Source organism: Protopterus annectens, chromosome 7.part0 (genome assembly GCF_019279795.1).
Source record: "Protopterus annectens isolate FY-2018-M chromosome 7.part0, PAN1.0, whole genome shotgun sequence".
Taxonomy (NCBI): Eukaryota; Metazoa; Chordata; order Ceratodontiformes; family Protopteridae; genus Protopterus; species Protopterus annectens.
This window is the reverse complement of record NC_056739.1, coordinates 55896169-55910081: the sequence shown is the minus strand read 5'-3', so window position 1 is coordinate 55910081 and position 13913 is coordinate 55896169. Positions and strand designations below refer to the sequence as shown.

At 37.8% G+C, this 13913-nt stretch overlaps 1 protein-coding gene across 1 annotated transcript in view; it reads right to left on the bottom strand.

Moving 5' to 3' along the window:
* The window catches only part of GRM4 (glutamate metabotropic receptor 4), a 3082936-nt gene extending 3069774 nt beyond the window's left edge, over positions 1-13162 (bottom strand). The window contains exon 1 of the mRNA XM_044076481.1: positions 11536-13162. The gene's annotated coding sequence lies outside the window, so the exon portion shown is untranslated. The remainder of the gene's footprint in view (positions 1-11535) is intronic.
* Positions 13163-13913: the final 751 nt, after the last annotated feature.

The following is a 13913-nucleotide window of genomic DNA, read 5'->3' as shown; positions in this document are numbered from 1 at the left end:
CAGCTACAGAAAGTAGTGCACCTAACTACAACAATATGGAATCCAGCTACACAAAGTAGTGCACCTAACTACAACAATATGGAATCCAACTACACAAAGTAGTGCACCTAACTACAACAATATGGAATCCAACTACACAATGTAGTGCACCTAACTACAACAACAATATGGAATCCAACTACACAATGTAGTGCACCTAACTACAACAACAATATGGAATCCAACTACACAAAGTAGTGCACCTAACTACAACAATATGGAATCCAACTACACAAAGTAATGCACCTAACTACAACAACAATATGGAATCCAACTACACAAAGTAGTACACCTAACTACAACAATATGGAATCCAACTACACAATGTAGTGCACCTAACTACAAAAACAATATGGAATCAAACTACACAAAGTAGTGCACCTAACTACAACAATATGGAATCCAACTACACAAAGTAGTGCTCCTAACTACAACAATATGGAGTCCAACTACACAAAGTAGTGCACCTAACTACAACAATATGGACTCCAACTACACAAAGTAGTGCACCTAACTACAACAACAATATGGAATCCAACTACACAAAGTAGTGTACCTAACTACAACAATATGGACTCCAACTACACAAAGTAGTGCACCTAACTACAACAACAATATGGAATCCAACTACACAAAGTAGTGCACCTAACTACAACAATATGGAATCCAACTACACAAAGTAGTGCACCTAACTACAACAATATGAAATCCAACTAAACAAAGTAGTGCACCTAACTACAACAATATGGAATCCAACTACACAAAGTAGTGCACCTAACTACAACAATATGGAATCCAACTACACAAAGTAGTGCACCTAACTACAACAATATGGAATCCAACTACACAAAGTAGTGCTCCTAACTACAACAATATGGAGTCCAACTACACAAAGTAGTGCACCTAACTACAACAATATGGCATCCTACTACACAAAGTAGTGCACCTAACTACAACAATATGGAATCCAACTACACAAAGTAGTGCACCTAACTACAACAATATGGAATCCAACTAAACAAAGTAGTGCACCTAACTACAACAATATGGAATCCAACTACACAAAGTAGTGCACCTAACTACAACAACAATATGGAATCCAACTACACAAATTAGTGTACCTAACTACAACAATATGGAATCCAACTAAACAAAGTAGTGCACCTAACTACAACAATATGGAATCCAACTACACAAATTAGTGCACCTAACTACAACAACAATATGGAATCCAACTACACAAATTAGTGTACCTAACTACAACAATATGGAATCCAACTAAACAAAGTAGTGCACCTAACTACAACAATATGGAATCCAACTACACAAAGTAGTACTCCTAACTACAACAATATGGAATCCAACTACACAAAGTAGTGCACCTAACTACAACAATATGGAATCCAACTACACAAAGTAGTGCACCTAATTACAACAATATGGAATCCAACTACACAAAGTAGTGCACCTAACTACAACAACAATATGGAATCCAACTACACAATGTAGTGCACCTAACTACAACAATATGGAATCCAACTACACAAAGTAGTGCACCTAACTACAACAACAATATGGAATCCAACTACACAAAGTAGTGCACATAACTACAACAATATGGAATCCAACTACACAAAGTAGTGCACCTAACTACAACAATATGGAATCCAACTACACAAAGTAGTGCACCTAACTACAACAATATGGAATCCAACTACACAAAGTAGTGCACCTAACTACAACAACAATATGGAATCCAACTACACAAAGTAGTGCACCTAACTACAACAATATGGAATCCAACTACACAAAGTAATGCACCTAACTACAACAATATGGAATCCAACTAAACAAAGTAGTGCACCTAACTACAACAATATGGAATCCAACTACACAAAGTAGTGCACCTAACTACAACAATATGGAATCCAACTACACAAAGTAGTGCACCTAACTACAACAATATGGAATCCAACTAATCAAAGTAGTGCTCCTAACTACAACAATATGGAATCCAACTACACAAAGTAGTGCACCTAACTACAACAATATGGAATCCAACTACACAAAGTAGTGCACCTAACTACAACAACAATATGGAATCCAACTACACAAAGTAGTGCACCTAACTACAACAATATGGAATCCAACTAAACAAAGTAGTGCACCTAACTACAACAACAATATGGAATCCAACTACACAAATTAGTGCACCTAACTACAACAACAATATAGAATCCAACTACACAAATTAGTGTACCTAACTACAACAATATGGAATCCAACTACACAAAGTAGTGCACCTAACTACAACAATATGGAATCCAACTAAACAAAGTAGTGCACCTAACTACAACAACAATATGGAATCCAACTACACAAAGTAGTGCACCTAACTACAACAATATGGAATCCAACTAAACAAAGTAGTGCACCTAACTACAACAACAATATGGAATCCAACTACACAAATTAGTGCACCTAACTACAACAACAATATGGAATCCAACTACACAAATTAGTGTACCTAACTACAACAATATGGAATCCAACTAAACAAAGTAGTGCACCTAACTACAACAACAATATGGAATCCAACTACACAAATTAGTGCACCTAACTACAACAACAATATGGAATCCAACTACACAAATTAGTGTACCTAACTACAACAATATGGAATCCAACTAAACAAAGTAGTGCACCTAACTACAACAACAATATGGAATCCAACTACACAAATTAGTGCACCTAACTACAACAACAATATGGAATCCAACTACACAAATTAGTGTACCTAACTACAACAATATGGAATCCAACTAAACAAAGTAGTGCACCTAACTACAACAATATGGAGTCCAACTACACAAAGTAGTGCACCTAATTACAACAACAATATGGAATCCAACTACACAAATTAGTGTACCTAACTACAACAATATGGAATCCAACTAAACAAAGTAGTGCACCTAACTACAACAATATGGAGTCCAACTACACAAAGTAGTGCACCTAATTACAACAACAATATGGAATCCAACTACACAAATTAGTGTACCTAACTACAACAATATGGAATCCAACTACACAAAGTAGTGCACCTAACTACAACAATATGGAATCCAACTACACAAAGTAGTGCTCCTAACTACAACAATATGGAATCCAACTACACAAAGTAGTGCTCCTAATTACAACAATATGGAATCCAACTACACAAAGTAGTGCACCTAACTACAACAACAATATGGAATCCAACTACACAATGTAGTGCACCTAACTACAACAATATGGAGTCCAACTACACAAAGTAGTGCACCTAACTACAACAACAATATGGAATCCAACTACACAAAGTAGTGCACCTAACTACAACAATATGGAATCCAACTAAACAAAGTAGTGCACCTAACTACAACAATATGGAGTCCAACTACACAAAGTAGTGCACCTAACTACAACAACAATATGGAATCCAACTACACAAAGTAGTGCACCTAACTACAACAATATGGAATCCAACTAAACAAAATAGTGCACCTAACTACAACAATATGGAATCCAACTACACAAAGTAGTGCACCTAACTACAACAACAATATGGAATCCAACTACACAAAGTAGTGCACCTAACTACAACAATATGGAATCCAACTACACAAAGTAGTGCACCTAACTACAACAACAATATGGAATCCAACTACACAAAGTAGTGCACCTAACTACAACAATATGGAATCCAACTACACAAAGTAGTGCACCTAACTACAACAACAATATGGAATCCAACTACACAAAGTAGTGCTCCTAACTACAACAATATGGAATCCAACTACACAAAGTAGTGCACCTAACTACAACAATATGGAATCCAACTAAACAAAGTAGTGCACCTAACTACAACAATATGGAATCCAACTAAACAAAGTAGTGCACCTAACTACAACAATATGGAATCCAACTACACAAAGTAGTGCACCTAACTACAACAACAATATGGAATCCAACTACACAAAGTAGTGCACCTAACTACAACAATATGGAATCCAACTACACAAAGTAGTGCACCTAACTACAACAACAATATGGAATCCAACTACACAAAGTAGTGCACCTAACTACAACAATATGGAATCCAACTACACAAAGTAGTGCACCTAACTACAACAATATGGAATCCAACTACACAAAGTAATGCACCTAACTACAACAACAATATGGAATCCAACTACACAAAGTAGTACACCTAACTACAACAATATGGAGTCCAACTACACAAAGTAGTGCACCTAACTACAACAATATGGAATCCAGCTACAGAAAGTAGTGCTCCTAACTACAACAATATGGAATCCAACTAAACAAAGTAGTGCACCTAACTACAACAATATGGAATCCAACTAAACAAAGTAGTGCACCTAACTACAACAACAATATGTTTTCATTAACGCTCATATCATTTACTATTCTATGTATTTTTATTTAGTATAATATGCATGGAGATTTATTATTTTTTGATTAACTGTCATACCATTACTTGTCTACGTATGTATGTACATTTATTATGTAAATCTTATATAACTGCCTTCTACTCATTCTGTAAGCTGGAGCAATTTGCCCTGAGCCTCCACAGAAAATGAGACGTGTGCCCAGTCGGACTTTCCTGGTAAACAAAAGCAATAAAATAAATAAATTGCCCGGTTATTCAAATAAGACTTACATTTTGAAACTCCTCTGGTGCAAACTACTGGAAATTTGAATATGTCTGTAGTAGTCTTAACTCATGTGCTTTAGTTCACTCTGTTTAGTTGAGATGACATTGTTAATAATGTGTGTGTGTGTTTTTTTTTTTTTTTTAATACTTGACGATTACTTTCTTGACAATAACACTTCTGTTGGATTGAAGTCAGATACTACAAAGAGTCACAAAACATTTCAGGCCACATAGCTGCCTTATGCATGAGTATCAGGTGAGTATCAGGACTACATAGTTTTAATTCATAGCTGGGAAAGTTACAGTTAATTTACCTGCTAAAAATTAGAAACACTAAAGTCACTAATCAAGTGAAGTGGCAAACAGATTTTTACAATGCTTCTACCTGACATCTACTCATGTGATATAAAGCACTTCTGCCACAACACCTAGACAGCTACAATACACCTGGACAGCTATAACAGTTCAGGTTTGCTTTACATTCCCTTCATCATAACCACATGCTGACCTTGTACACTTGCTCTTTTAAAGATTCTATAAAAAAACAGTCCTGCTCTTTTCAGAGTTGCCTGATTTAGTTCTCTTGTTAATAAGGGAGATGAAGCACACCTGTTTGTGTCACAATAAACCAGAAGTAAAGCCATAACGTTAAGATCTAAAAATGTGCATATTGCATGATCTGTCTTAAAGTAACCAGGTCTTATCAATCCAATAGTTTCATGTTATCTCATACAGGCCCATCTACTTTGCCTCATGAAATATATGGTTCATTTCATTTCAGCTAATTTAGAATATCTTACTCAACAACAAAATTATAAGAATGCAAATAGCTTCCATTTATATAGTAAACGTATCATGCAAGATAAAGTTGTTATAAATACCAGTGTGAAAGGTTGAGGTGCACAGTACTCAAATAAAATGAGAATATAAATTTGCTTTCTGGTGTCCCACAAATGTAATACTTTTCTTTCAAAACTTTTTGTATATTTTAAAATAACATGACATGTAGTCTGTCCAAAATAAAAAAACTAAGCATAAACATTGCTCGGTAGGGGAATAAAGGTGAGATAAAATCATATTTAGTGTTATATTCAATATATTATAACTACATCTTCCAACTATGATGGTAACAGCTAAATGAGACAAGTTTTATATCTTGAATCCAACAATGTAGCATGTCTATCATCACCACAAGCATTAAGGATACTTGCAGAGGAAGTACAAACATACTTACTAGGAAGATTCCAGTCTTAGAGCTCAATTACAGTGACTGCATCGCTCAGCACAGAGTACAGTAACTATAGGATGTCCTGCCATAGCTGCAAGTATTACCTCGTTACAGGAATATGAGAAGATGTAAAATGGATAAGGCAAGTAAAACATTAAACTGCCTAGAAAGTCCTAAATATTACTCTGCATGAAGAGGCCAGTATTCCTGTTTTTTAAGCCTACTTACAATGCCTCTCTTGACAGTGATAAACTGAGTAATGTGACATGATAGCAATTGGGCTATTTGTGAGTTTTTTAGCATGTGTGTTTAAAGTCATTACCAATGCTAAAGATTCAACAGTTAGGCAGAGGATGATGCCTTACTCTGCTAGCCCCAGTCCAACACAGTTTTTAAACTCATTTCATCTAGACACTCATATGAACCATCTTTCACTCCTTTCCAAATTATTGGTTGGAAAAAGACAAGACTGATAGCATATTAAAGAGAATGTTTGAATCAAAGGATTCATAGGAATTTCATGGCAATTGAATCCTGTGACCATTTCTGCCTTGCTGGTACCCACCCCTTTTTGTAGGAGGGCTATGCCAGTCAGTGCTGGGATAATCCAGGCATCCAATTTCTGAATGAAGGATGACTGTGTAGTGCACTGTTTAATCTGAAGGGGGCGGCCTATTCCAGACGTGGGGGAAGTGGTGCATGATGAATCCATTTCTCCATCATGTTTATTTATTTGCTGGTGAAGATTTAAGTCTTTGTTTGCGGTATTTGTGAAGTTATTAGACTTGTGGAGGTACAGGACAACAGGATGTCTAATGCCATAGAAGTAAACCTTGTAGTTAATCAGTAAACAGTATCTGCAGTGAACAGAGATGAAATTCCCCACTGCACCCAGCAAACTGCACAATTATCCACTCTAACAAAGACCACAGCAAACTTGTTTCTCCACAGCACAATGCTATTTGCATGATGATACAGTTTAACACATAGCCGCTGTATGCTTGTTTCCTCCACAGTACACAACTAACTGTAAGATGATACAATCTAACAAAGCCCACAACGTGCTTGTTTTCCCACTGAATAAAGCTAACAGTGTGATGATACAATGTAACAAGCCAATGCATGCTTGTTTTTCTACTGTACACAGGTAACCGTACTGTATGTTAATACATTGTAACAGAAGACAACTGCATACCTGCTTTCCCACTGTACACTGTAACTGCATGACAATACAATGTAGCAAGCCCACTGCATGCTTGTTTCTCTGCTGTACACAGGTAACTGCACTGTATGATATACATAATACAAGACAACAGCATGCTTGCTTCCCTTCCATACACATGTAACTGCATGACGATGCAATGTAACACAGACCTGTTGCATGTTCGATTCCCTCACTGTACATAACTAATTGCACAATGATACAATCTAGCAAAACCCACAACATGTTTACCCACTACACAAAGCTAAGATGCAATATAATACAAGCCTGAAGACTGAAATGCTTAACTGATGTATTTATGCCCCTGTTGATGCCCACAGACACATTACAGCATTTGACTCATTCTGTCGTCAGTGACCATTTGGTTGACCAAATCTGAGACCCAGCACAAAGTTAGTGCTATTATTAGGAAGACCACCTGCATTTGTGTTCGTACTTCATGTCCCCGTACAGTTCACTTAACTTGTATGCTTTCTTTAGGGACCACCCATATACTAATAGTTAAAGACAAAAAGAGTGGGGAGCACCTGCCTGACCTCTATCACATAATAGCATCTCAAGACCTGAGTAAGCTGAAGAGATATTCCTGCATACAGCATTCCAGCTGGAACCAGCACTGTGGAGCAGAGATACCACATTCTGACTGCACATCAGATAACACAGGTTTAATTAATGACTGGAATACTGGAAGAGCCAGTCACACGGGGTAGAGGTGATTGATCCATGTGACTTGTCTATCCTGAAGGGAGGGGTTGATATGCAAACCAATTAGGACATGGGATGCAAGCCCTTTAAGGACACAGCATGGCTCTTTAGCTAGACAGTGTGGGTGTGCAGAAGCACAAGTTGCCTAGTATAGCAGGTACTGCACCATGGCAGCTGATCAAAAGACATGGGGGGGTTTGGAGCAGAAGAAAATGATTACCCCCATGATGAAAGTCTAGGAGCTCTGATTCTCACACCCATGCTTGGAACCCTCAGATTCTGGAAAGCAGGAAGGTGAAAGGGTCATGTGAGAATGTGAGCTTAAAGGTCAAGGGGAGATGAAGAGGCCAAAATGCATACAAAAATCATCCAAGTGAAAAGTAAGAGGTTCTGCTATAAACATTAGCTACATGACTATGTCATCTAATGTTTCTTATAGTATCAATGTAGAACAAAAAGGCTACAGCTTAAGATGATGTGGTTGTACTTTAAAAGTTCTGCAATTCTCTTTTTACACACACACACACACACACACACACACACACACACACACACACAGATTCATCATATTCATTCACCTAGTAGTAGGTGTCTAGCAAATCCCGTGGTGCCTACTTTAGTGACATCTCTCTTCATTGACTGTTGCCGTGGTAAGCAGGATGAATGGAAATATTTGCTTTGGGTGGACTGATGGATGGAAGATACTGGGAGAAAAAAGCTTTTATAAATATCAGACTCTTCTGATTTCTCTTGACAAAAATGACATCCATCAGTTTTTTCCTAAATAATCTGTATTGCATAAAATATTTTGGATTGCTGGAAATGATTTGCCCACAGCTGCATCATTTGCTTTTAGTTTAGGATACTGTCCTGACTCCTCACGTAAAATATAATATCTATATTTTCTTGGCTACAGGAGCAGAATAAATTTTTTCTGCAGAAAATATTTTGCATCACAACTCTCACACACCTCTAGTTTACTGCCTCTTCTACATCTATTCCTTTACAATGACTAAAAGTTACCATCTAAATCTGCTGTGGTATTTCATCATGGCTTATGTTGTGCCTGCATTTTTATTTTTCTACAGAAATAAACTTCTATAGAGTGTTAAGAATTATAGACTAAGTTTGTGTCTACAAACATGTTTACAGATGCCTTTTTGAGGATTCTGGAATCTGTTACAAGGGCTTGCATGATCATAGTCTGATGTAAACCTTGCTTTGTAGTATGTTGCAGGCATGATTCAAGTACATTCAATGATATAAGGCTTGCACATTTATATTAGGTTATATACACACCCTGCAGTATAATTTTGTGTTGTAAAATGAGCAAAACAGTTTTGGAAAAAGATGAATAAATAGCCAAGTTATTACTACACTGCTATGTAGTGTCTTTCATCTGCAAGTGAAACAGTTTTAGTGATTTTGTTGCGCGCGTGTGTGTGTGTGTGTGTGTGTGTGTGTGTGTGTGTGTGTGTGTGTGTGTGTGTACGTGCTTGCACGTGTGTGTATGTATATACTGCATGTGTGAGTCTACTTGGATATGACTAAATGCTTGCAGCATCTATTGTGCTCCATTTTTAATTTATTTGTTTATTTACATTTTAACCACTTTAGCCCTTCTGGGTGAAGACTATTTTCAGAGGGGACCTGGAAAAGAAATGTGAAATGTAAAATTATTATACAAAAAAAAATGAAATAAAATAAAACCTAAGAATAACACTGCATTTAAAATAAAATTTCAAACAACAAATGTTCTGAAAAACAAATTAAGAATGAATTTTAACAGGAGTAACTCATAAATTAACTACAAATAATGCAACATATAAATTCACAAACAAAGCAAATGGATAGCTATACAAACAGAAAGACATGTGGTAAATATACATATCGGTAGGTAAGTTATGAATGTAGGTAGTTAAGTACTGTTGGTAGATACCAGTGGATGGTTAGATGGAAAACAGTTGCATGGAATGTGTATCTAAATAAATCTCTGTAAATTATTGCCAAGGGGAAACTTGAGGCACTCATCCATAGTCCTGCATTCATATATATTTGGTAGGAAAATTGCATTCCCCTGCTTGAAATGCTGGAGGGTTTAGCCTCATCTTAATATCCAGTCTACCCACTGGATATGGCATCCCACATCCTTTACACATGGCTCATCTTTTAGACACCATCATTGCTAATGCTGTTATGTGAGTCAGAGATAAACAGCAGTAGCAAATCTACAAATGGCTTTACAGTCCTCATCTGCAGTACTTCTAACCAGACCACAGGACAGTGACCAAGACAGCCTTTCTTCTTAAACATGGTGTACTACAGTAAGAGACTTGTAGTACAGAAATTAATGCACCAGAAATATATTCTATTTTGAAGTCCTTATCAAACACCTAATGCCAAATGATGCCTAAAGCATTAGAATAACGAATGAATCAATAAACCCAAATTAAGTCATCTGCAGTGGATAAAACCATACGCATTCTTTGGTCTAAGTGTGCTTTTTAATTATAATTTGCTCTCTAGTAAATTCGGATAAGTAATGATGGGGAAAGATACAGCCATGCCTAGCGTAATAAATTAAACATGGAAAATAAACAAAATATGGGTCTTTGCTAAGCCACTCTGACCAAAAGAGAGTGAAAACGTTAATTTAGAGTAGGATTAACAAGCAGCATGTCTTGGAGAGGAAAAAGAAGTCCCCCTGGGTTCTAAGAACTGCAGATCTAAACTAATTATGCAAATGCCTTTATCAGAGCTAGCCTGCAAAGGCGCATCCCAAGCAAACTTCTCCGGGGAAGAATTATCTCTTGCTTTCGTGTTATTAGGTTCATGCTTGTCAGCCGCAAATATTTTTCCTTATCTGTTGATGCTTTCGGCATCATATTTTGGAACATGCACTACAATCTTCATTGTACAGATAAACCTGTCAACTCAGTTGTAAAAAATGTGTTCTTTAAACTCATTGCATAAATAAACACAAATGTAATACATCATAAAGACTGTGACACAATCAGCAGAGAAGGAAAATGCTTGGGAGTATTATTAACTTACTGGACTAAACACAACATCGGTCAGCTTCTGCTTCCTCTCAAAATTAATGTTGTTGTCGGTGTAGTTCTAAATAATCAAGCATTGTAAAACGAAAAAGAAAATGAAAAAAAAAAAAACACAAACATGGTAGGGTTGGCTTCAGTCTTTCTGAATGCAAGGAAGTGAGTAGTGAGGTGGTAAACAGCAAACAAGAGTTTTAACTGGTACCACGTTCAGTGAAGGCTCGTTGTATACCAACAAGCTGACTTTGCCCTAACTTGGTGGATCTCTACAAAAGCTACATCCAGAAAAAAAAAGTAAATGAAAAAAGGAAGAAGCAGTGCCATGTCCACTAACTCTGGACTCACACCTAAAAACATTTAGCTCCAGAATATCCCTTCCACATGATAAGGGAATCTCCCTGAAGATGCCGGTTACAACTTTCCAAATCAAAAAAAATAAATAATTAAACTGGTTTGCATCCAATGAGTTTTCTGTGACATTTTTCGTCTCCAGTGAAGCCAGAATTTTTTTGTCCATTTCAGACTGCTGAGGTTTGCATTGCTTAAATTATAGTAAACTGTAACTTACACTTTGCTGCGCTTGCAGGAACTGAACTCCTTTCCCCTTAAGTTTTCAAACCTTACTGCTCGGCCTCTTCGACCAGGGGAGCACGGCGCTGTGCAGCTGGCGATGAATGCAACCTCTTCAAAGAGTAAATCAGTTCCACAGTATTTCCTGGTTCTAATAAATAATGTACGTCTCCCGTGTCACTTTAGTGAAAGAGGCTTCAGAAGTGGAGTATTTGAGTGAAACACCGTAAGAATGTTAACAACGAAATAACAGTAATAGTAGCACTAATAAAAGAAAGCACTGTCCTCCTGGAGAAGTGCTGGAAGACGGGCTGCAGCTGAAGCAAGAGCCAGGCACAGACGAACTATACTTAATCCAAATAGCGTGGTGCTGAAATGGAACCTGCGCTCATAATAGATGTCTGCTAGTTCCAATGTCTAGCAACAAGGCTACCTCCTTTTATTTATGCATATAGTGTATTATGGAAAGATCATCCTCAAAGCTCATTTTCGCAAGGCTGGAACGCCATGGACTTGAACATACTGCCGCTACTGACAGTAATAAAACTACCTCGAGTAATTAGTCAAAAATGTTAAGCCTCCAATTACAATTAACGAGAAAAACTAAATCCTAGGGAAGAAAACATCTTGTTTGCCCACAGCCTCTGGTATGAACAGTGAGGATAATTGGTTGATGTTAAAACAGATTATGGCTAATAGAATCTGCTAAGCAACTTGGAAATTAACACCATTAGTTACCCTTAGAAATCCCGCAGCATGGACTATGCAAAACTGAGACGTCCCCTCCCGATCTCTCTGCAAATGCTTCCACTCAAAATGAGCCAAGTCAGTGCCTCCTAATACTGGCAGAATGTCTTCACTTTCACAACCTCGGTTAAGGCAAGGGTATCAGAACAGCATGCAGCTCATCCAGGACCGGAACGGGTTCTTTTTTAACAGAACTAGTACTCTGCTGTATCTTGCTGTGTTTATAAGAACTGGGTGGAAATCAAAGAAGACATTGCTACAACAGTACCGATGCAGTCAATAGGCGTTTATATATCGCACGCTCATTTTCATAAACATGATGGAAATGATGTGCTGATTTATTTCACTGCTGGTCACTGACTGTCCCTGTTGCTCACTCCCCTATTGCAGGAGCTCTGCAAGACTGCTACTGTCCAGCGTCTTTTGGTGCTGAAAACTAATCCCATTCCACCGTCAGTGGCGCTGAACTGTGTTGCCATACAGTTCAGTGGAGCTTCAAGTCGCTGTCCATTTCTTGGTGCTGAAAGCTAGTCTCACCCCTGAGCGGCCGTGGTGACGAAAATTAGCCCATTACCAACGTCTTAATGTGTACACAGCTCCGGCTTTAGTACAGCCTGGATGCCGCAGCTGCTGCTCGGCTGCCGAAGTAATGCTCGCACTTGGTGGGTGGGGGTGGGGTGCAGGGCATTCACAAGATCTAAATAAGCTGGAAGGCAATACACTGATGAGAACGCCGATGTGATAGGAGTACTTCTCCCGTTCCATTTACCCCCGTCTTACTCAATGAGCCGTAACTAGGTCTACATTGCAAACATCCTGAAACTATGTAAATACCCTAGGCAAGTGTGTGTGTTGAGTAATATACGACTTCCATGTCTCACCTACTTCCCTAAGCAGTGTTCACGTCGAAGGTGGAACAGTACCATACTGCGTATGCTTCAGTTTTCATACTTTTAATTATTTCCCTTATCTTATATTCTGCTGTAAATACTTGAGCACTGACTAGGGAACGGATTTATCTTCAGTTTTGCAAGCATTTTTCTACAATAGGGGCATACAATCTGCAAATACACCTCTGGTGTTGTTTGCATGCAGACTATTTTCAGTGTGTGTGTGTGTGTGTGTGTGTGTGTGTGTGCTTATCGTCCTACATTAATAGTTTTTCCCATCATTTTAACCCCCTTGAACCTAACGGAAGAAGCAAAACCCGCTTGTCTGCAAATGTGTGACTAACAGGTTGTCACCTCGAAAACTGTTACTACTTTTACTTTAAGTGGGAAATGTACCCCTAAATAAAGCGTGTGCACAGCAAAACCTCATCGGCATATATTAAACAGTGAATCATAAATTAAGCAGTGAAGTATTTACTACACATACGTGTGACAGACGTACTAAAAGTCCAATAAATGTAGCCGAAACAACTGATGCTCTACTTGCCATGAGATTTAAGGTCTTGTTATTACCCTACCCACCATCACCACTCAAGCCACAGACGTGCATATTTCCCAATGTCAATATACTGCTGGCCATTTTCCTATTAAAGTCAGATATTTATCACAGCGTAAATCATAAACTGAGCATTTATCAAACAATAAACTGTAAGCTGATAGTTGACTATGAGTGCAAAGA